Below are 22,385 nucleotides of genomic sequence, written 5' to 3' on the forward strand. Positions count from 1 at the left end.
CCTGTGTTATCTTTCCTGAACCACATAGTCTCTTAAAAAATGAACATATATACACTACCAAACGTAAAATAGATAGCTAGTGGGAAGCAGCCACATAGCACAGGGAGATCAGCTCAGTGCTTTTTGACCACCTAGAGGGGTGGGATAGGGAGGGTGGAAGGGAGACACAAAAGGGAGGAGATATGGGGATATATGTATATGTATAGCTGATTCATTTTGTTATACAGCAGAAATTAACACACCATTGTAAAGCAATTATACTCCAATAAAGATATTTTTAAAAATAGAAAAAAAATTCTCTACATGCTAAGATCTTTGAGTCTATAATTGACAAAATTTTTTAAAACATATGTATGGAACTTAGCCATTTAAAGCACTGGTTGATGACTTTTTAATTGGGAAGCAATAACATTTTCCTTGCTCAAGCCATTTTAGAGACTCCTCTTCCAACACGAGGGCCTACATCTCATTCTTTTAAAACATTGCATCAGTGCCAAGTCTTGGTCCTTTTAGGAATTTTGCAAGTTGCAGTCATCTTAAAAGCTCTTGTCAAAAAGATAGATGGTCAAGTTGTGTGCAAAGAGGACCATAAACTACTGAAACATTATTTTGTGAATTTCATAAATAGATTCCAAATGTAGGATTCAAAGACAACTTCTAAAAATTATTCTAAACAATGGCATAACTGTTGGAAAAGTTAACAAACTCTGATTTGGTAAACAAGTTGTTTGTCAGACAAGCATTGTCCCTATGATAACAAGATTTGAGGGCATTAGCTTTTGGAGTCTGACAGAAAAAGTTTGTACCCCAACTGTACTACTTACACAGATATATGACCTTTTGCAGATCATTAAAATTATTTGTGATTTAGTTTCTCATATGGAAAAATGAGGATAATTATTCTCATCTTACAGTATTTGTGCCTGGAAAACCCCCTTAAAGGGTTAATTACCTGAAATAAAAATGAAATTCCTATTAATTTCCAACAAATTAAGTTTTATATGTTCCTGAACTCTAACATTTACACCCATTTATGCCAAGGCAATACCAAAACACATAAAATAGAATTTCTTCAATAGTTAATACTGATTATCATTATAAAATCTAACAAGGCATCACCTTCAGTAATTATTTTATAATTTGGCAATTTGTTTCCTCCTCTAGTTAAGTTCTTCTATAGCTCTTATGTACCATATTATTAGGATTACACTCATACAATTACATGTAACACTCAATGTTTAAGTAATTCAATTTTAACACAGAAACAAAGCAATAAACAAAAGTATAACAGTACAAGAGAAATCATCAAAACAATGCAGTTTATAGAGCTCAATGTATGAGACTGACAGGGCTATTAAATCAGAGGTCTCTGAGGGGAGAAGGTCACAAGATCCACCTTTAGGACAGTAAAGAAGTCATAGTAGCTCCCCACTCAGCCCTCAGCATTGTGTGGGACACACAGACTCCATGTCAGTCTTTGTAAACACAACCGACATAAATACCTTTTGTGCTAAAGAAGTGGTATAAAATGAAATGGCTCTAATTTGAAAATGCATGCACCCCTATGTTCATTGCAGTATCATTTACAATAGCCAAGATATAGAAACAACTTGGGCTTCCCTGGTGGCACAGTGGTTGAGAGTCCACCTGCCGATGCAGGGGACACGGGTTCGTGACCCGGCCTGGGAGGATCCCACATGCCACAGAGCAGCTAGGCCCGTGAGCCATGGCCGCTGAGCCTGTGCGTCCGGAGCCTGTGCTCCGCAACGGGAGAGGCCACAGCAGTGAGAGGCCCGCGTACTGCAAAAAAAAAAAAAAAAGGAACAACTTACTTGTCCATCGATGGATGAATGGATAAAAAAGATGTGGTATATATGTATATAATGGAATACTACTCAGCCATAAAAAAGAATAAAATCCTGCCATTTCAACAACTAGGATGGACCTTGAAGGTACTTTGCTAAGTGAAATAAGTCAGATGGAGAGAGACAAATACCATATGATCTCACCCATATGCAGACCTAAAAAAAAACACAAAAGAAAAGAAAAACAAAAGCAAACTCATAGGTACAGAGAACAGATTAGTGGCTACCAGAAGGGAAGGGGGTTGGGGGCAGGTAGAACAGATGAAGGGGTTAACTGTATGGTGATGGATGATAACTAGATGTGGTAGACATCGCTTTGTAGAGTACATAGATGTCAGATTATAATGCCATACACCTGAATCATATATAATAAAAAGAAAGAAACTTTTTAACAAACAGAACTATTTTCTCACTCAAAAAAAAAAAATGAAATGGCTCAAGATGTTGAGCTATAATCCCAATAGGCTCTGTGGATGTGTCTATATATGAGATAAACACTATATTTAGTACATACCTGGCACATAGAAAATGTTCAATAAATGGCAATTGGTGTTACCTTATTGTCACAGTTTTACTATTACATCTTTCTCATTAATCTAGTTCAATTTTTACATTTGATTCATAAAAGATATAACTCACTTCCTTTTTTTAACCTTGTCATTTACAACTGATTTCACATTTAAATGGCTTTTATTCTGTTTTCCCAATGAATTTTAAATATCTTCTATACACCCCAATCCCTGTACCTGCATGGAATAAATCTACAGTATTTGGAAAGATAAGTAATTGTCTTGTGGCTTGGGCAAGAGTCAATATGTCATCAAGCAATCAGGTACATTTCCAAAAGAAGATAAATCAGTGAGAAGTTAAAAGACAGTGTTTTATGAAATAAAAGTTTACCAGTTAAAGAATTTTCTTTGACATCTTGAATTTTTCTCTAGAGAAAAAGTAGTCAAAACTCATTATAGTTATAAAAGATTTGTAGTTGTTGTTGCCATATTCAAATTTTCTCCCCAAGTTTTATATAACATGATTTTCTCTTCTTTAAGCGACCTTTGTCCTAAAACTCAGAGTCAGCGTATAATGAGCATGAGACCCTGAGCTGGGGTGGAAACTATGACAAAGCAGCATCAGAGATTTTAATGAGAAGAGAAAATACCAGTAGGAAAAAAAATGGTTGAGTCCAATGTTCATTTAGATAAAATTAAGTATAAATATTTACTTTAGGAGCCATGCAGGATCAAATCTTCATCTCCATGGTACAAAAACTACCCTTTAAACATGCCTGAGTCAATCATATGGAAATGTGAACAATAACTCTTTTTATTCTTCTACCTCACCAGTCCACCAAACAGACTAATGAATAAGCCACCAAGTGCACCCAACGGTGCGTGCTTCGTGATTTTCACATACAGTCACTATTCTTCTCAAAAGGACCAAGTGCGGTCTGATTCCCCGGTAAATCATACGGTGATGATTTGGGCTGTGCCTGCTGGATTATAACATGTGGGTGCTGCCACCAAACACACACTGGCTGCTGGTACAGCAGCCATGAATGTCACCCTGTGAGCAAAAAGCATGCAAGCATCACTAAGAAAACACTCTGTATCTGAGTTTGATTGTAGAACTCATCTGTAAGATTTTATTCTTCAGTTCTTTTCTTATTTTATTTTTGCTCTATTGTGAGCAGATAGGCACTAGAATCATTCTAAAACAATGCTCAGAAAGTAATATGTCCCCCAGGAGCCAGGGACCTCTTATATTAACCAGAGATTTAAATTAAGATAACTGATGACAGCCATGAACATGAAGAAATTCAGATTTGCCTGAAAAGAACAAATAATATTCTCCTTTCCAAATACTCCTACTCTTGTTAAACAGACATTTCTTACCCTGTCTATCCCCAGCCTGATCACATGCGTGAAAAGGTTTTCTTTTTTTTAAGTTGATCATTAGTTTAAAATTAGGAAATACCATATTTTATTATGGTTTGTCTTAGATAATTTATGCTAAAAACTTATGCAAAAAGTGATATTTTTAAAGCTGCTGATAATTTCTAAAAGGTCACAGAGGGATATATACAAAAACAGAAACTTTATCTTTTGGGTATTAGTACACATCAAAAAGGAAACTGTATACATTCAGTTATTTTAAAGAAGCAATTACTGTCTCAATTGAATTATCTGGTGATTAACAGAAAAATATTTTAGAGGGCAGATAAGGCAGACCTGATATTGATCACATCAAGCAGATTGTTGGAAAGGTGGGAGAGAAAAATGAATACAGAGTTTCAACATTGTGACCCCAGCCTTTGATAGTCAGATAAGAATGTCCACCATAGAGGAAATGAAACTCAGCAAAGTCTGATTAGATCACAATGTGCAGAGAGAGGAGGTCTTATTTTATTTTATTTTTTTTATGATGCAAGAATCAAAGCATTGTTTCATTTCTCTCTCAGATGATATATATTTCACTATGTGTGAAAATAAAGAATTAGAATTGAGTCTGCTTTTATGTCCTACCGAATTTCTCCCCTGGAATGTGAAAACAAATTAAGAGAGACTTTTAAATCGCTATAACTTTACTTATATGATTTTGTGAACATTTATAATTTAAAAAACCTGTTTACATTCATCATCTCGTTTGATTCTCGTCACAACCCTGAGAGGTAAAACTAGCTGAGATGATGACTATCCCCACTTTCTAAATGGGAAACAATGTTCAAAGAGGTGAAGTGATTAGTCTGAGATCAAATCGCCCCTGTTTGAGGCAAGACACAGTCCTTTTTTTTTTAACATTTTTTTGGAGTATAATTGCTTTACAATGTTGTGTTGGTTTCTGCTGTATAACAGTGAATCAGCCATATGTATACATATATCCCCATATCCTCTCCCTCTTGCATCTCCCTCCCCCCCTCCCTATCCCACCCCTCTAGGTGGTCACAAAGCACGGAGCTGATCTCCCTGTGCTATGCAGCTGCTTCCCACTAGCTATCTATTTTACATTTGGTAGTGTATATATGTCCATGCTACTCTCTCACTTCATCCCAGATTACCCTTCCCCCTCCCCGTGTCCTCAAGTCCATTCTCTACGTCAGACGCAGTCCTTTTCTCCAGAATTCACAGCTGGGACATTGTCTCTGCACGCGCTCACGGGCTTTCCTTTCTTTTCTCACTTAACTCAGTTTTTGACTCCATCACTGCAGAGCTCACCGTGTCCCTTGCTGGCAAACTATTTTATTGCATCAGATTCACGAACCTTTTCACCAGTATGACTTGTGTCAGTTTAGTTTAAGATTTACATCAAAGGAATACTGAAAACTTCTCTCTCATACCTATTTTTGTTTCCTACAAGCACTTCTCCAGCGTATATCATAATTTGTGATATGCACGTATGGTCCAGAAAAAAAGCTCCAGATATGTTGTCACTTGTGCATATAGAAAAGCAATTGGAAATAAAGTCACAAGAGTCCTTTGCAAAATATAATACAATTCTTAGCTCCTGCTTTGCTTTGTTTTAGAGTCACATTTTGCTTGTATGTAGTTCTAATGACCGTAACAACAAAAAAGACGAGAGAGGAAATCTCCAAATTTCTCTATGCTCTAATGGTAGTGTTGAGAAATCAGAATGTTGCTGTTTTATGCTTTGTTTGTTTTACCTTAACAATGTATTTAAATGAAAACCCAGTAAATAGAACAATTTTCATAGCAGAAATAATAGCATTGTTTTTCAGCCAAGTTCATGATCCTACAAGACAAGACATACAAGGTTTCATTTTTTAAAAAACTGTTTCACTCTGCAAAGAGATAGGTGCAAATGATGGAAAGGCATAGCACATAATTGCAGGAGAAGAGTTAAAGGCAATTTATTCCCACAGTTTCTGGACAAATGAATTTGTGTTCTTATGTAAATACCCAGGAGGCAAGGTGAGTTTGTAAGTCGCAGAGAAGGAACTGCTTCCCACTCCACAAATTAAAAGGCATCTCTGCAGCCTTGAATTACATAGGTTTGCATCGGGTAATTTAAAATTGATAAGCAGAGTCCTGGCAAGGAACTTGTAAAAAAGGTTGGGGCTCTTTAATTTGTTCATTACAAAATCTGAAGCAGAGATATTGTGGAAATTAGAATAATCAAAATAATAATAATAATAAATAGCAGATGTGTACAGAGCACTTGTTCTGGGTCAGGCATTATGCTTTCTGAGGAAGCACCAACATGATTTATGTAATTCGATATTCATTTCATGCACTAAAGTAATGAGGCTTACTGAGGTTAAGTGACCTGCCCAAGATCACACTGATAATAAAAGGTTTAGCTGTGGTTCCAGCTCAGCCCAGGAAAGAGCCTTCTGAGGAAAAAGAGGAAAAACCAGGCATTCTGGTTCCATTTCTAGCTCCTTTCTAACTCTGTGATTTGGATAATTAACAAGATTTTCATGCACTTTAATTTCCTCATCGGTTAAATTATGAGCTCAGTAATACCTAATTTGCAGTCAACAACCTCCTAAAGTGGAGAAGGGGCAGGAAATGGGTTTGAAGTTCATTACAAGTGACCCATGTTGTTAACTGAATAAGTGATATGTTTTGCTCATACACGTCCTTCTTTTTAAGAGGGGTGTAGATTTATTTCTGGAATATTGAAATAAACTTAAAAATTATTTCTGAATTTATAGACTCTTTGTCATGATGCATGTTCTCAAACAACAAACTAAAAGAGTTATTACTATCAAATCAGGACTCCAGAAAATATTTTTAGATTAAAATTGGGCCTTTAGGGCTTCCCTGGTGGCGCAGTGGTTGAGAGTCCGCCTGCCGATGCAGGGGACACGGGTTCGTGACCCGGTCCGGGAAGATCCCACATGCTGCGGAGCGGCTGGGCCCGTGAGCCATGGCCGCTGAGCCTGCGCGTCCGGAGCCTGTGCTCCGCAACGGGAGAGGCCGCAACAGTGAGAGGCCCGTGTATCGCAAAAAAAAAAAAAAAAAAAAAAAAAAAAAAAAATTGGGCCTTTGCTTCTTCAAACTTAAGAAATCGTAAGTCAAGATGATAATCCCAAAACCCTCCCAGTTGTATATTTCTGTGATTGGAAGAGAGAAGATAATGACTTGACTATTAATTTTTAAAACTTTCAGGAGCAATGCTTTTTTTTTTTAACATCTTTATTGGAGTAGAATTGCTTTACAGTGTTGTGCTAGTTTCTGCTGTATAACAAAGTGAAGCAGCTATACATATACATATATCCCCATATCTCCTCCCTCTTGTGTCTCCCTCCCTCCCCTCTAGGTGGTCACAAAGCACCAAACTGATCTCCCTGTGCTATGTGGCTCCTTCCAACTAGCTATCTATTTTACATTTGGTAGTGTATATATGTCCATGCCACTCTCTCACTTCGTCCCAGCTTACCCTTCCCTCTCCACATGTCCTCAAGTCCATTCTCTACATCTGCATCTTTATACCTGTCCTGCCACTAATTCTTCAGAACCATTTTTTTTTAGATTCTATATATATGTGTTAGCATACAGTATTTGTTTTTCTCTTTCTGACGTACTTCACTCTGTAAGAGACTCCAGGTCCATCCACCTCACTACAAATAACTCAATTTCGTTTCTTTTTATGGCTGAGTAATATTCCATTACATATATGTGCCACATCTTCTTTATCCATTCATTTGTCGATGGACACTTAACATTGCTTCCATGTCCTGCAATGAACATTGTGGTACATGACTGTGTTTGAAATATGGTTTTCTCAGGGTATATGCCCAGTAGTGGGATTGCTGGGTCATATGGTAGTTCTATTTGTAGTTTTTTAAGGAACCCCCATACTGTTGTCCATAGTGGCTGTATCAATTTACATTCCCACCAACAGTACAAGAGGGTTCCCTTTTCTCCACACCCTATCCAGCATTTATTGTTTCTAGATTTTTTGATGATGGCCTTTCTGACCAGTGTGAGGTGATACCTCATGGTAGTTTTGATTTGCATTTCTCTAATGATTAGTGATGTTGAGTGTCCTTTCATGTGTTTGATGGCAATCTGTATATCTTCTTCGGAAAAATGTCTATTTAGGTCTTCTGCCCATTTTTGGATTGGGTTGTTTATTTTTTTGTTATTGAGCTGCATGAGCTGCTTGTAAATTTTGGAGATTAATCCTTTGTCAGTTGCTTCATTTGCAAATATTTTCTCCCATTCTGAGGGTGGTATTTTCATCTTGTTTATGGTTGCCTTTGCTGTGCAAAAGCTTTTAAGTTTCATTAGGTCCCATTTGTTTATTTTTGTTTTTATTTCCATTTCTCTAGGAGGTGGGTCAAAAAGGATCTTGCTGTGATTTATGTCATAGAGTGTTCTGCCTATGTTTTCCTCTAAGAGTTTGATAGTGTCTGCACTTACATTTAGGTCTTTAATCCATTTTGAGTTTATTTTTGTATATGGCTTTAGGGAGTGTTCTAATTTCATTCTTTTACATGTAGCTGTCCACTTATTCCAGCACCACTTATTGAAGAGGCTGTCTTTTCTCCATTGTATATTCTTGCCTCCTTTATCAAAAACAAGGTGACCATATATGCGTGGGTTTTTCTCTGGGCTTTCTATCCTGTTCCATTAATCTATATTTCTGGGTTTGTGCCAGCACTGTACTGTCTTGATTACTGTAGCTTTGTAATATAGTCTGAAGTCAGGGAGCCTGATTCCTCCAGCTCCGTTTTTCTTTCTCAGGATTGCTTTGGCTATTCAGAGTCTTTTTTATCTCTCTACAAATTGTAAAAATTTTTGTTCTAGTTCTGTGAAAAATGCCCTTGGTAGTTTGATAGGGATTGCGTTGAATCTGTACATTGCTTTGGGTAGTATAGTCATTTTCACAATGTTGATTCTTCCAGTCAAGAACATGGTATATCTTTGCATCTGTATCGTCTTTAATTTCTTTCATCAGTGTCTTATAGTTTTCTGCATACAGGTCTTTTGTCTCCTTAGGTAGATTTATTCCTAGATATTTTATTCTTTTTGTTGCAGTGGTAAATGGGAATGTTTCCTTAATTTCTCTTTCAGATTTCATCATTAGTGTATAGGAATGCCAGAGATTTCTGTGTATTAATTTTCTATCCTGCTACTTTATCAAATTCATTGAGTAGCTCTAGTAGTTTTCTGGTAGCAGCTTTAGGATTCTCTATGTATAGTATCATGTCATCTGCAAATAGTGACAGCTTTACTTCTTCTTTTCCAATTTGGATTCCTTTATTTCTCTTTCTTCTTTGATTGCCGTGACTAAAACTTCCAAAACTATGTTGAATAATAGTGGTGAGAGTGGGCAACCTTGTCTTGTTCCTGATCTTAGTGGAAATGGTTTCAGTTTTTCACCATTGAGAATGGTGTTGGCTGTGGGTTTGTCATCTATGGCCTTTATTTTGTTGAGGTAGGTTCCCTCTATGCCTACTTTCTGGAGGGTTTTTATGATAATGGGTGCTAAATTTTGTCGAAAGCTTTTTCTGCATCTATTGAGATTATCATATGGTTTTTATCCTTCAATTTGTCAATATGATGTATCACATTGATTGATTTGCACATATTGAAGTATCCTTGCATTCCTGGGAAAAACCCCACTTGATCATGGTGTATGGTCCTTTTCATGTGCTCTTGGATTCTGTTTGATAGTATTTTGTTGAGGATTTTTGCATCTATGTTTATCAGTGATATTGGTCTGTAGTTTTATTTTTTTGTTACATATTTGCCTAGTTTTGGTCTCAGGGTGATGGTCACCTTGTAGAATGAGTTTGGGAGTGTTCCTCCCTCTGCTATATTTTTGAAGAGTTTGAGAAGGATAGGTGTTAGCTCTTCTCTAAATGTTTGAAAGAATTTGCCTGTGAAGCCATCTGGTCCTGGGCTTTTGTTTCGTGGAAGAGGTTTTTTTTGTTGTTTGTTTGGGGTTTTTTGCGGTACGCAGGCCTCTCAGTGTTGTGGCCTCTCCCGTTGCGGAGCACAGGCTCCGGATGCACAGGCTCAGTGGCCATGGCTCATGGGCCTAGCCACTCCGCGACGTGTGGGATCTTCCTGGACCAGGGCACGAACCCGTGTCCCCTGCATCGGCCGGTGGACTCTCAACTACTGTGCCACCAGGGAAGCCCTCTTGGAAGAGTTTTAATCACAGTTTCAATTTCAGTGCTTGTGATTCGTCTGTTTACATTTTCTATTTCTTCCTGGTTCAGTCTTGGAAGGTTGTGCTTTTCTGAGAATTTGTCCATTTCTTCCAGGTTGTCCATTTTATTGGCATATAGTTGCTTGTAGTAATCTCTCATGATCCTTTGTATTTCTGCAGTGTCAGTTGTTACTTCTCCTTTTTCATTTCTAATTCTATTGATTTGAGTCTCCTCCCTTTTTTTCTTGATGAGTCTGGCTAATGGTTTATCAATTTTGTTTATCTTCTCAAAGAATCAGCTTTTAGTTTTATTGATATTTGCTACTGTTTCCTTCATTTCTTTTTCATTTATTTCTGGTCTGATTTTTATGATATTTTTCCTTCGGCTAACTTTGGAATTTTTTTGTTCTTCTTTCTCTAATTGCTGTAGGTATAAGTTTAGGTTGCTTACTTGAGATTTTTCTTGTTTCTTGAGGTAAGATTTTATTGCTATAAACTTCCCTCTTAGAACTGCTTTTGCTGCATCCCATAGGTTTTGGATCATCGTGTTTTCATTGTCGTTTGTTTCTAGGTATTTTTTGATTTCCTCTTTGATTTCTTCAATGGTCTCTTGGTTATTTAGTAGTGTATTGTTTAGCCTCCATGTGTTTGTATTTTTTACAGTTTTTTCCCTGTAATTGATATCTAGTCTCATAGTGTTGTGGTCAGAAAAGATACCTGATACGATTTCAATTTTCTTAAATTTACCAAGGCTTGGTTTGTAACCCAAGATATTGCCTGTCCTGGAGAATGTTCCATGCGCACTTGAGAAGAAAATGTATTCTTTTGTTTTTGGATGGAATGTCCTATAAATGTCAATTAAGTCCATCTTGTTTAATATGTCATTTAAAACTTGTTTCCTTATTAATTTTCTGTCTGGATGATCTGTCCATTGGTGAAAGTGGGGTGTCAAAATCCCCTACTATTATTTTGTTACTGTCGATTTCCCCTTTTATGGCTGTTAGCATTTGCCTTATGTATTGAGGTGCTCCTATGTTGGGTGCATGAATATTTACAATTGTTAAATCTTCTTCTTGGATTGATCCCTTGATCATTATGTAGTGTCCTTCTTTGTTTCTTGTAATAGTCTTTATTTTAACGTCTGTTTTTTCTGATATGAGAATTGCTACTCCAGCTTTCTTTTGATTTCTATTTGCATGGAATATCTTTCTCCATCCCCTCACTTTCAATCTGTATGTGTCCCTAGGTCTAAAGTGGGCCTCTTGTAGGCAGCATATATACAGGTCTTGTTTTTGTATCCATTCAGTTAGTCTATGTCTTTTGGTTGGAGCATTTAATTCATTTACATTTAAGGTAATTATCGATATGTATGTTCCTATTACCATTTTCTTAATTGTTTTGGGTTTGTTTTCGTAGGTCTTTTCCTCCTCTTGTGTTTCCTGCATAGAGAAGTTCTTTTAGCATTTGTTGTAAAGCTGGTTTGGTGGTGCTGAATTCTCTTAACTTTTGCTTATCTATAAAGTTTTTAATTTCTCCATTGAATCTGAATGAGGTCCTTGCTGGGTAGAGTAATCTTGGTTGTAGGTTTTTCCCTTTCATCACTTTAAATATGTCCTGCCAGTCCCTTCTGGCCTGGAGAGTTTCTGCTGAAATATCAGCTGTTAACTTTATGGGGATTCGCTTGTATGTTATTTGTTGATTTTCCCTTGCTGCTTTTAATATTTTTTCTTTGTATTTAATTTTTGATAGTTTGATTAATATGTGTCTCAGCATGTTTCTCTTTGGGTTTATCCTGTATGGAACTCTCTGTGCTTCCTGGACTTGATTGGCTATTTCCTTTCCCATGTTAGGAAAGTTTTCAACTATAATCCCTTCAAATATTTTCTCAGACCCTTTCTTTTTCTCTTCTTCTTGTAGAACCCCTATAATTCAAATGTTACTGCATTTAATGTTGTTGCAGAGGTCTCTGACTCTGTCCTCAATTCTTTTCATTGTTTTTTTTTTTTTTTATTCTGCTCCCTGGCAGTTATTTCCACCATTTTATCTTCCAGCTCAGTTATCCAATTTTTCTGCCTCAGTTTTTCTGTTATTGATTCCTTCTAGAGTATTTTTAATTTCAGTAATTGTGTTGTTCATCACTGTTTGTTTGCTCTTTAGTTCTTCTACATCCCTGTTAAATGTTTCTTGTATTTTCTCCATTCTGTTTCTGAGATTTTGGATCATCTTTACTATCATTACTCTGAATTCTTTTTCATGTAGGTTGCCTATTTCGTCTTCATTTATTTGGTCTTGTAGGTTTTTACCGTGCTCCTTTTTCTGTAACATATGTTTTGTCATTTCAGGTTTTTTTTTTTTTTTTTTTTTTTTTTTTTTTTTTTTGATGGGTGGCGCTGTATTCCTGTCTTACTAGTTGTTTGGCCTGAGACATCCAGCACTGGAGTTTGCAGGCAGTTGGATGGAGCAGGGTCTTGGTGCTGAGATGAGGACCTCTGGGAAGCCTCACTGTGACTGATATTCCCTGGGGTCTGAAGTTCTCTGTTAATCCAGCGGTTTGGACTCAGAGCTCCCACCACAGGATCTCGGGCCCGACCGCTGGCCTGGGAACCAAGATCCTGCAAGCATGTGGCAGCCGAAGTAATGGTCTCCCAGAGGCTCGGACATCCCAATCCCTGGAACTGCCTGACTGTTGCATGGTGATGGGGACCCAGAGCAGGGCAGTGACCTGAAGGTGCACAGGGCAGCCTGGTGTCCTCGGGGTCAGAGCCGGGCCATCTGTGCCACCCGCACTGCCCAGCACACCAGGGACTCTGCCTGGGCTTGACAAGTGTCTGCACCCCGGATTCATGTCCAGGAGCAATGCTTTTTGATTACTTTTTCCCACTCAAACATAGAACTATCATGTATTACTTTATTTGGGCAAGGACAGTGATGCCCCAATTCTTCATTAGGGTAGTCAGTGAGAAGCAGAAGCTGATAGATTTAGCAATTGCTCCTCTTTGAGCCCTCAGTGATTTTTTCTTTTTGCATAAATTGGCTATTTCTTGTACTAATGGTGATCAGTTTCAAAAAGCTTAGGAACTCTTAGACCTTGTCTAGATAATGTACTTGAAGAAGACTGATAGTTGAATCAGAAAACAGCCATGTGAGCATTTCATTGGATGGGGTACCTCTCATTCTGTCCACAGAGAATGATTTGGCTGATTCTGAGCTACTTCAAATGGCTCAGGGCTGCCAGCCCCAGTGATTGTAGAAACAACTGCTAATGAAAAGTTGCTCATGGAGGCAACCTGAATGATGGCAGCTCCAATCATATTTGTGACTTTGCTTGGAAGTAACTTGCACAATTCTCCTTCTGTTCATATGATACAAAACAAGTTAACTCTAATCAGGTGTCTAACCTCCATTATTGCTGCTAAGGAAACCCACTTACCTGTGCACAGCTCATGGGGCAGTAAACTGTTAAAAACTTTTTAAAGGGCAAATTGGTCAATTGGATTAAACTTTGACTCAGCAGTTGTTGCTCTAAGAATCTGTCACAAGAAAAATAATCATGTATGCACAAAATATTTAGAATTCAAGATATTTACCGTAGAGGTTTGTTTAATCTATATTTATCATAGAGATTTGATTAAACTATAGCTACATCCATGGAAATACTATACAGCCCATAAAATTTTTTTAAACAAACCTATTGGTAATGAAAGATAAGTTAAGAAAGGGGAGTAGGGGATATATAGATATACAGTATAATTTTAATGACATTTCAAATTCATTTTGAAATATATTAACAATTTTGTTTGTTTTGATTTTCTTAAATATAAACCCTGCCATGGCATTTGGGAATAGAGCTTAGTGTATATAACTGACTTTTTTCCCATCAAATACACTGCAGTGGCTCCCACTCTGGGCCTTTGCAGTCAGGGTCTGTCTGACTGGAAAACTTTTCTCCCAGATTTCCACATGGCTGGCTCACAGAAGTTTTCTCTGACCACCAGTCAGAGACTGTCACTCATCTCAACCATATCACCCTTGTTTTATTTTCTTTACAGCCCTTATGACGGTCTGAAGTTACCTTATTCACATTTTTGTATGTTTGATTATTTTTTGTCTCTTCTCAAAAGAATGTCATATCTATGAGAATTCAGGTCTTGTTGATCCTACTTCCTACACTTAGAACCATGATAGAAACATAGTAGGTGCTCAGTAAGTATTTGTCAAATGAATGATTTAGTGAATGTGTGAATCATATTTCTGTCTTTTCTGATGGGTCTTTGGGGTTCTTTGATTCTAATTTAGGGAGAAAAAAATGATATCTTGATATTCAGCAGAAATAATTCTATTTATCACTAACTGTCAAATATTCCTCCCCCATCTCTGTTATTCTTTTGAGAAACGTTGAGTCACTGCAATGTGCAAGAGATGTGCTAGGAGCAAATATAGATATAAAATAAGAATTAGATTTGTTTGTTTGTTTTTTAAATCTCAGAAGGCCCATAGTTAATGGAACATACAGACCTATATGGTGGGATAGATAATCAACACACAGTGGGATAAGAACAAAGAGAGAGGTATGCAGGATGCTATGGGAGCAAAGTAGGTGGGGTGCTGAAACACCTTGCTGATACGGAAGGCTTTATGGATGTCAGCTGGAAACACATTCCAGGCAGAGGGGATGGAATGTGTTTTGTTAGCTGTGCCATGTTCCCAAGAGGATGAACAGAATGACTAGATGTAGGAGAAGAGGTGAGGCTGGCCATTTAAACAAGGGACTGATGGAGGCTGGCCTTATACTGTGCTAAGGAGTGTGGATTTTTTCCTACAGGCAATAGGGAGTGACCAAGAATTCTAAGTTTGAAGATACCAGAAAGTGATCTGGCCTCTGCTCATCTTTCCAGCCTATTTTGTTTGTCTCTTTCTGGCCACAGTTATATCTGCAAAATATATAATATCCAAAGGCCCCTAGAAGAAAAAACATTCTTGCTACCTTAGTAAAATAAGATCTACCATTTATTAAAAGGAAACAAGCCACTGATACACACCAAAACATGAATGAATCTCGAAAAGATTATGCTGAGCAAAGTCAGACACAAAAGAGCACACTCTATATGCTTCTATTTATATAAAACTCTAGAAAAAGACACACGTAATCTACAGTGACAGAAAGCAGATCAGTACTTGCCTGGAGGCAGGGGTGAAGGGGTAGATTGACTGCAAAGAGGAACAAGGGAACATTTGGAGGCGATAGAGATATTCCATATGTTGACTGGAATAGTCACATGACTGTACACACATTTCAAAATTCATCAAACCGTGTCCTTAAAATGCATGCATTTTATTATATGTTAATTATATCTCGATATAGTTGATGAAAAAAATGTACAATTTTCTGAGCATTCGTGAGCCAAGTGCTTTACATAATTATCTCTAGTACCAAAGCAACAGCTTTGTGTTTTGAAAGTGAAAATTGAGCCTCAGAAAGATTAAGTGACTTCTTCAAGGCCATAAAATCCTAGGTCCAGACTTTTTGTTATAAAGAATTTTATATGTCATCTAATTCAGTGATGGCAAATTCCAATATTTTTAGGAGCTTGGCAACAAAAGTGTATAGGGGAGGGTTGAGGATAAGACGACATAGAGAGGTTGGGATTCTGTGTTTCTTGGGGGATGGGGGAGACACTAGTCAAACAAACCACAGGGTCATAGTCCATCTTTGGACATTTTACAGATGAGGACCCTGGGATGAAAGAGATTAAATAAATCACTTGCTATGGTCATCCAGCTAGGAAATGGCAGATTTCCTGATGGGGAGAGACACGCTGATGTAGGTGGAGAAGAGAAAAAGATGAAAAGTGGGAAGGCTAATACTTAAAATAAAATCCCAGCATGTGAGAGATGATTGCACTTATGCATTTATATAATATAAACCAAAAGTTTAGTAGGGGGCATATATAGCATAGCTTATCTCAGTTTCGATGACTATTTCATTCGCCTGCTCATTTCTCCATCCACACAGCACTTATGGAGCCCCCACTGCGTGCAGAACACTACACTTGGGGCCCCATCCATCCTGTGCGCTAAATGCACCAGTGCCTCTGAATCTTCCACAGCATCAGCTCCCATTAGCCTCCGCCGAGTCAAGCCACTCTTTTATGACCTTCATCCATACTGCACTTGTAGAACCTTGCTCCACTGCCCTTGTCTCCAATTATCTTTAAAACACACTTCACACTTTGTTATAGCCCTATATAATTCTGTCTGGCCCACTAATTGTTTTAAATTTGTATGTCTTACCTTCCAAGCTAATTTGCAAGGGATTTCCAAGCAGCGTAAGAGTAAATATCTTAAATGGCTTAATAACCCCATGGTACCTGGCACAAGGTTAGGCACACAGGAGACTCCGTCATTTCTTATCAATTGATTCCCCAGGTCACCTGGGATAGCAGCATGTCTTAGATTGGGTTTCCCAGAAGCACGATCTGAGATAAGACTTGAGTGCAAGTAGTTTATTGGAGATGCCATCCCCGGAAGTACTGGTAGAGGCACCATGAGGAGGTGAAACAAGAAATGAAAGGAAGTTTTGATTTGCATTTCTCTAATAATTAGTGATGTTGAGAACAGACTTGTTCTTGCCAAGGGGGTGGGGAGGGGAGGGAAGGACTGGGACTGTGGGGTTGGCAGGTGTAAACTATTATACACAGGATGGATAAACAACAAGGTCCTACTCTGTAGCACAGGGAACTATATTCAATGTCCTGTGATAAACCATAATGGAAAAGAATATTTAAAAAAGAATGTCTCTATGTGTATAACTGAGTCACTTTGCTGAATAGCAGATTGCCACAACATGGTATATCAACTTGACTTCGATAAAAAAAAATAAAATTAAAAAAAAAAAAGGAACGGAAGTGACAACAGGGAATGTTCATGAGCAGATTGCTGTGTGGGTAACTGAAGTTCAGTCCTACTGGGGACTTCTGGAAAAGTCTGTAAAATACACCTTGGAGTTGTCCAACCTGAGGGGTGTGGGGGGGATTTATTCAGCAACTCCCATTGATCGCTGGTTGAGAGTAGCTTCTTGAGGCACTAATTCCTTGAGGCAATCCCAGCTGGCCATGGTCCCCACCCCCATCCCCCAGTGGAGCAGTGCCCGGTGACCAGAGAAGGCCCCCGGCAGAGAGTTCTAGGTGCCTGAAGTAAGACTCCATCGGTGGGCACAGGGATGAGGACCACTAATGGGATATGTCAGGGCACTAACAGCTTCTGCTACACAGCATATTTCAGGAAGGAAGCCTTTTTCATGGCAACATTTATTTAGTGCCAACCTGTGATGTTCTTTGGAATTCAGAAATAAATACAACATGTTCCTTGCCTGCTAGAAACTTAGCTCTGTTACTTCTCATTGAAGATTATGGAGAGAAGCAGAAAAAGGAGGAGGAAGAGAAACTAGTTCAATCTCCATTCCCATTCAGTCTATATTCTGATGAGAATTTGATGCTGTTCTACCCATCAATTCATTACTGTCATGGTTCCCAAATAGTCATCATGTTGAATGGCTTGCAGTCACAGTCAAAGTGGCCTGGAGACAGAACAGAGTTTGGAAGATGAAGGCTGTATCTTTGCTCACCTGAACTCCCCCGTGTACCCCAGCTCTGCTTCAGTGAAATTTCTACATCGTTATGTCATTAACCTATACCAAATATGCAATATGATTTTCTGTTCAAATTAAACTAATATTTGAAATAAAGAAAAAAATAATGGGAGGGAGAGGCATTTACCACAAGGACCCTGCAAAAGAAGTTATGTGGGAAAGGTGGTTGTATTTTGTGCTTTTGCCATAAAATGAAGCAGACAGTCTGTTCTGTGAAGTACTATAATTATACAGCAATTTGCAACCTCTAATGGGAGAACTTTTCTTTCATAAAATATTAACTAAGTATAATATCAGTGCAATAGATTAGGAACAGTCTTAGTTTCTCCATAAAAAGTCAATTTGTAACCACTGTGACTGTCTTCTTCAAGATGATGGCATCCAAAAACATCCTCTGTGCCCATAGTCACTTGGCCTTGAATTAAGAAAAACACATTTCCTCTGTCCTCTCTAGCTGATTTGATGCTAAGTGCTTTTCCCTGTAAACATGTTCATTTACAATGCTTTTCTATCTTATTGCTGAACCCTTCTCCACTGAATGCACTGCTGTTACATGGGAAGTTTTCTTGTAATGATTGTGACCCCCAAACCTAAATTGTCAGCAATATAAAACTCAAGTTTAGATTGAGGACTTATTTTGCAAAACCTCAACCTATTTGTACTGTGGGATTACCTGTGCCTTTTCTTTATTTTTAAATTTATTTACTTTATTTATTTATTTTTGGCTGCATTGGATCTTTGTTGCGGTGCATGGGCTTCTCATCGCAGTGGCTTCTGGTGCTGCAGAGCACGGGCTCAGCAGTCGTGGTGCACGGGCTCAGTTGCTTCGCAACATGTGGGATCTTCCCAGACCAGGGCTTGAACCCGCGTCCCCTGCATTGGCAGGCAGATTCCTAACCACTGTGCCACCAGGGAAGCCCTTGCCTTTTCAAATTATGGAAAGGGATGGTACTTTCTGTGAGATGGGTGTTCCTTGGGCAGAATTGCTACCCAGACTGCAAACACAAGCAGAGCCGCCTGGAATTATCTAGGTGGATTCTGCCGGCACGGCAGACAAAAGCTGTGGTTGCCAAGTGGGGAAGTTAAAGACCAGCTTCTTTTTTTTCTCTACTTCTTTTTTCTCCTTCTATCATATATCCTTATGTAAAATTTTGTAGTTTAGTTTTATGCTCTGAAACGTCTAATGGCTTCAGGAACTGTTTCCCCATGCCCGTTGGTTATTATGATTTTCCACTGGAGGAAGCAACCACTCTCTAACCAACCTAGACAATTTGTTTTTCTAGGGAAAAGAGGCAATCTAAAGTGAAAAGTGAAGATGTTTATCTCCCAGTATTACTTTAAGCCACTGGGCCATTTTTCACTGTCTTCTCAAGTAGAGAGGGGAAAAACCAAACAAAAACACCCAAATAACAAAACCCCAACAAATCCTCAAACAATGCTGTTTTTAAAACCTTTTTTGTTAGAAGTAATGTATAGAAAATCCATACTTGCTCATTTAGAAATTGCCTAAGGGCTGTATCCATTTCTACACATTCCTGCGTTGATTTACACTTCTTAAATGAATCGTCAAACTCTATTGATCTTAATCAGCAAAATCCTCTTTGTTTTCTGGTTCTTAGGAATCTCCAAATTACCCAGGAAGTTTTGCAAGGAGAATGTATGGTTTCAAAAAATTAAAACCAGGAGCAGAAACATTTATTAGATAAATGCTAATGCAAACTGGAAGTAGACCTCTTGCCCTATGCTCCCATCAAGGTTTGCATATTTTGCTGTAGGTTAACCGTCCATATATTTTCTGAATGAATGAATGAATCCATGAGTTTAACCAAATATTCACATTGAAATATTAGAATGTTGTTAAAGCAAGTTGCAAATGGTGTTCAACATGATCTAATATTTAAATATATATTATTTTGTATATATTCAACTATTATGTTGAATATATTATTTTACATATTATTGTATTAAATGGATTGCTTATATATTATTATATTGAATATATTATTTTTGTATATGTACATATATAGGAAAGAAAAATAAACTGGAGGGATATACAAATACTGATAAAATCGATTCTCTCTGGGAGATGGGATTCAGTAGGTGGGGGAGGCTTCATTTTAGTTAGGAAAATGGGAAAAAAATTTAGTTGTGACTATTTCAAACAAAAAGCAGGGATAGTACACACAGTAACATAAGAAACACCCTAGAACCATCTCTCAGCTTAGTCAAATCCTAATATCGTGCCACACTTCGTTTCAGATCATTTTTTAAAAATTAAACATTTCAGATACGATAGAAAATGTTTTCATTTTTCTACATCATGTGTTTCTATAATGAAAATATTTGTGATCAGTAAAAAAAATCAGTACCAATTTTAAAATAAATATTAGCCACACCACACTGGAGGGAAGTGAGTTTCAATGCATCATCTGCATTTGTGTTTCCAAAGAGTTTTTCTGCATCTGTTTTTAACAGGAGGGGATCTTACTGTCTGTCTGTCTGTCCACTCACAGCCGTCTGGCAATTGGAAGTGGCAAGCTGGCGCTGAAGAAACACAATGTCAATTTATGTGCTGGCGGGTTGGCAAACCCCGTGCTCTTATTCATCTCTGTCAGCTGCAAGCCCTATTAACTATTTTTAATGAATCACCACTGCTTTTACTTTTGCCATCAGCCATGACCTTCACCATTTAGAAACACATGGTCTCTCATAAACGATAGCCCACGACATATAAACTTGAGAAGGATTCTATCACAGCTCAAACTACAATATCTATCACTAAAACAAACGGCTCATTCTAGCTGAAGAGACACTCATATATATCACGGAACCAACCTTCCATATTTTGAAATTTACTGCCCCGTGTTGGCTGGCTTTTTTTAAGGAGGCCAGGCAACCTTGCTCACTTAATACTTTCGATAAACTTCTGCTGACAAGGAGTGTGATTAATGGTGGTTAAAAGAATTGAATCAAGAGTAGGAAAGACAGAGCCAAAAAAGCAGACTGCTGGGCTGATGGAAATGAACGTCTCTACAGAAATATATGATGGACCCTCCTTTTTTACCATGCCAAGTAATTACTTGCACAGGCCTGTTGTAATAATTCCTATTACAGCCAAAACGGAAAAGTCAGTAACTCACCGCCCTGGGACAAGGTGGAGGCAAGGCCAGAGGAGCATGGATCAATATTTCATTTACTCACCGAGGTTAGTTTCTATCCCTGTATCAAATTCTTTTACAGAAAGCCATGAAAGAAATGAGGTTTGCTGCAAAACACCAGTACAGGGGCCTTGTTTCCTTGGGGTGCTTATGAAGGAAACAGAGCAACAAACCCTTTCAGGAAAACAATATGCACTCAAGGTCACCCATTACTTGCTACTGTTGGAAAATAAAGTACCATTAGCTTGATATGAGTAATGTACATCAATCAACTGCAGACTCGAAAAAATATGTTTTCAACTTGGTGGTGCTGTTGATAATGAATAAGCCATCTGAACACTGTCTACACAATTTGATAATTGTGAAAAAATTTCCTCTTGACAGTGTATCATTTGTTTAAAAAAAAAATCCCATTAACATTTATCTCTGATTACCTCCGGCCTTAAAAAAAAAAAAAAAGAAAAGAAAGAAAAGAAAAGGGGCAAAAAGGCCATAATGGCATAATGGTTCCCTCTGCCTCCAAGAAGTTTTTCATTCCATACTTTTCCTAAAGAGAAATTACAGTGCAACCTCCAACTGCCCTAGAAAACAAAAAATAAAGCGTATTGTTTCAATAGGTTTTCATTTTAAAGAGTTTAAAATGTGTAATTCCCAGTTTTCATTTTCTTGATGCTTTCTGGAGAAAGGATTTGGTACTGATCAATTTCAGGTCCCATGTGAATATAATGGAATAGCTTATTGTTGACACTGAATTCTTAGAATTTCACCCTAAAATTAGATTTATTTTAAATAGTCCCAACATATATGAACTTACATTGGATGCAAAATCTGAATGTTATTTACTCATTACATTTATTGTTTAGTGTTTTGGCTAGAATAGACTCCAATGTGGCATTGTTCTCTTCTTTAAGAATTTATAAGAACCTGTATTTATAAAGCAAATTTCCACTATGCCACACACTTGCATGTGGAATGGTGTTAGGAAAATCCTCCTGTACTTGCTTTTCTCCCTCACATCTATATTAATTCCCAGCTGCTTTTCTTATGATTCCAGGAAATAAGAAAGCATAGAAGGATTGATTTACTTGCTTAGAAACATAGGCTACTGGCAGTAACGACTGGTAAGCTTGAATGTTTCTTACAGTTCATTTTTTCTCTGAAATAAATCTAATCCCCTTCCCTGGAACTTCAAAGCCACCCTCTATCAGATCTCCCTAGCTCCATGCCATGGAATGAAGTTTAAATCAAGGCGGGGAAGTCCTGAGCTGTCATATGGGCCTTACATGCATTCTAATCTCCAGAAACAAAGGTCAGCTGGACTCAACATTGATTCAGGCCAGCAGGACTCTTGGCCTGGCCAGTTGACATCTTGGAAGTATTTTCAAGTGCTTGAGGTCTGCAGAACAATACGTTAAATTTTCCTAAGAATTTTCACCCCTCCTCCACTCCACCCCTTAAACTTGGACCCCAGGAGTATTTCGAGGGAAATTCAATCCATATGTGCCTGATTCGTGTTCACTTAACTCATTGACATGTTGTTTTCCAGGAGCTGATTGATGTACAAGGAGTCTTCTGACCTTTTTTCCTGAA

Source organism: Orcinus orca, chromosome 8 (assembly GCF_937001465.1).
Source record: "Orcinus orca chromosome 8, mOrcOrc1.1, whole genome shotgun sequence".
Taxonomy (NCBI): Eukaryota; Metazoa; Chordata; class Mammalia; order Artiodactyla; family Delphinidae; genus Orcinus; species Orcinus orca.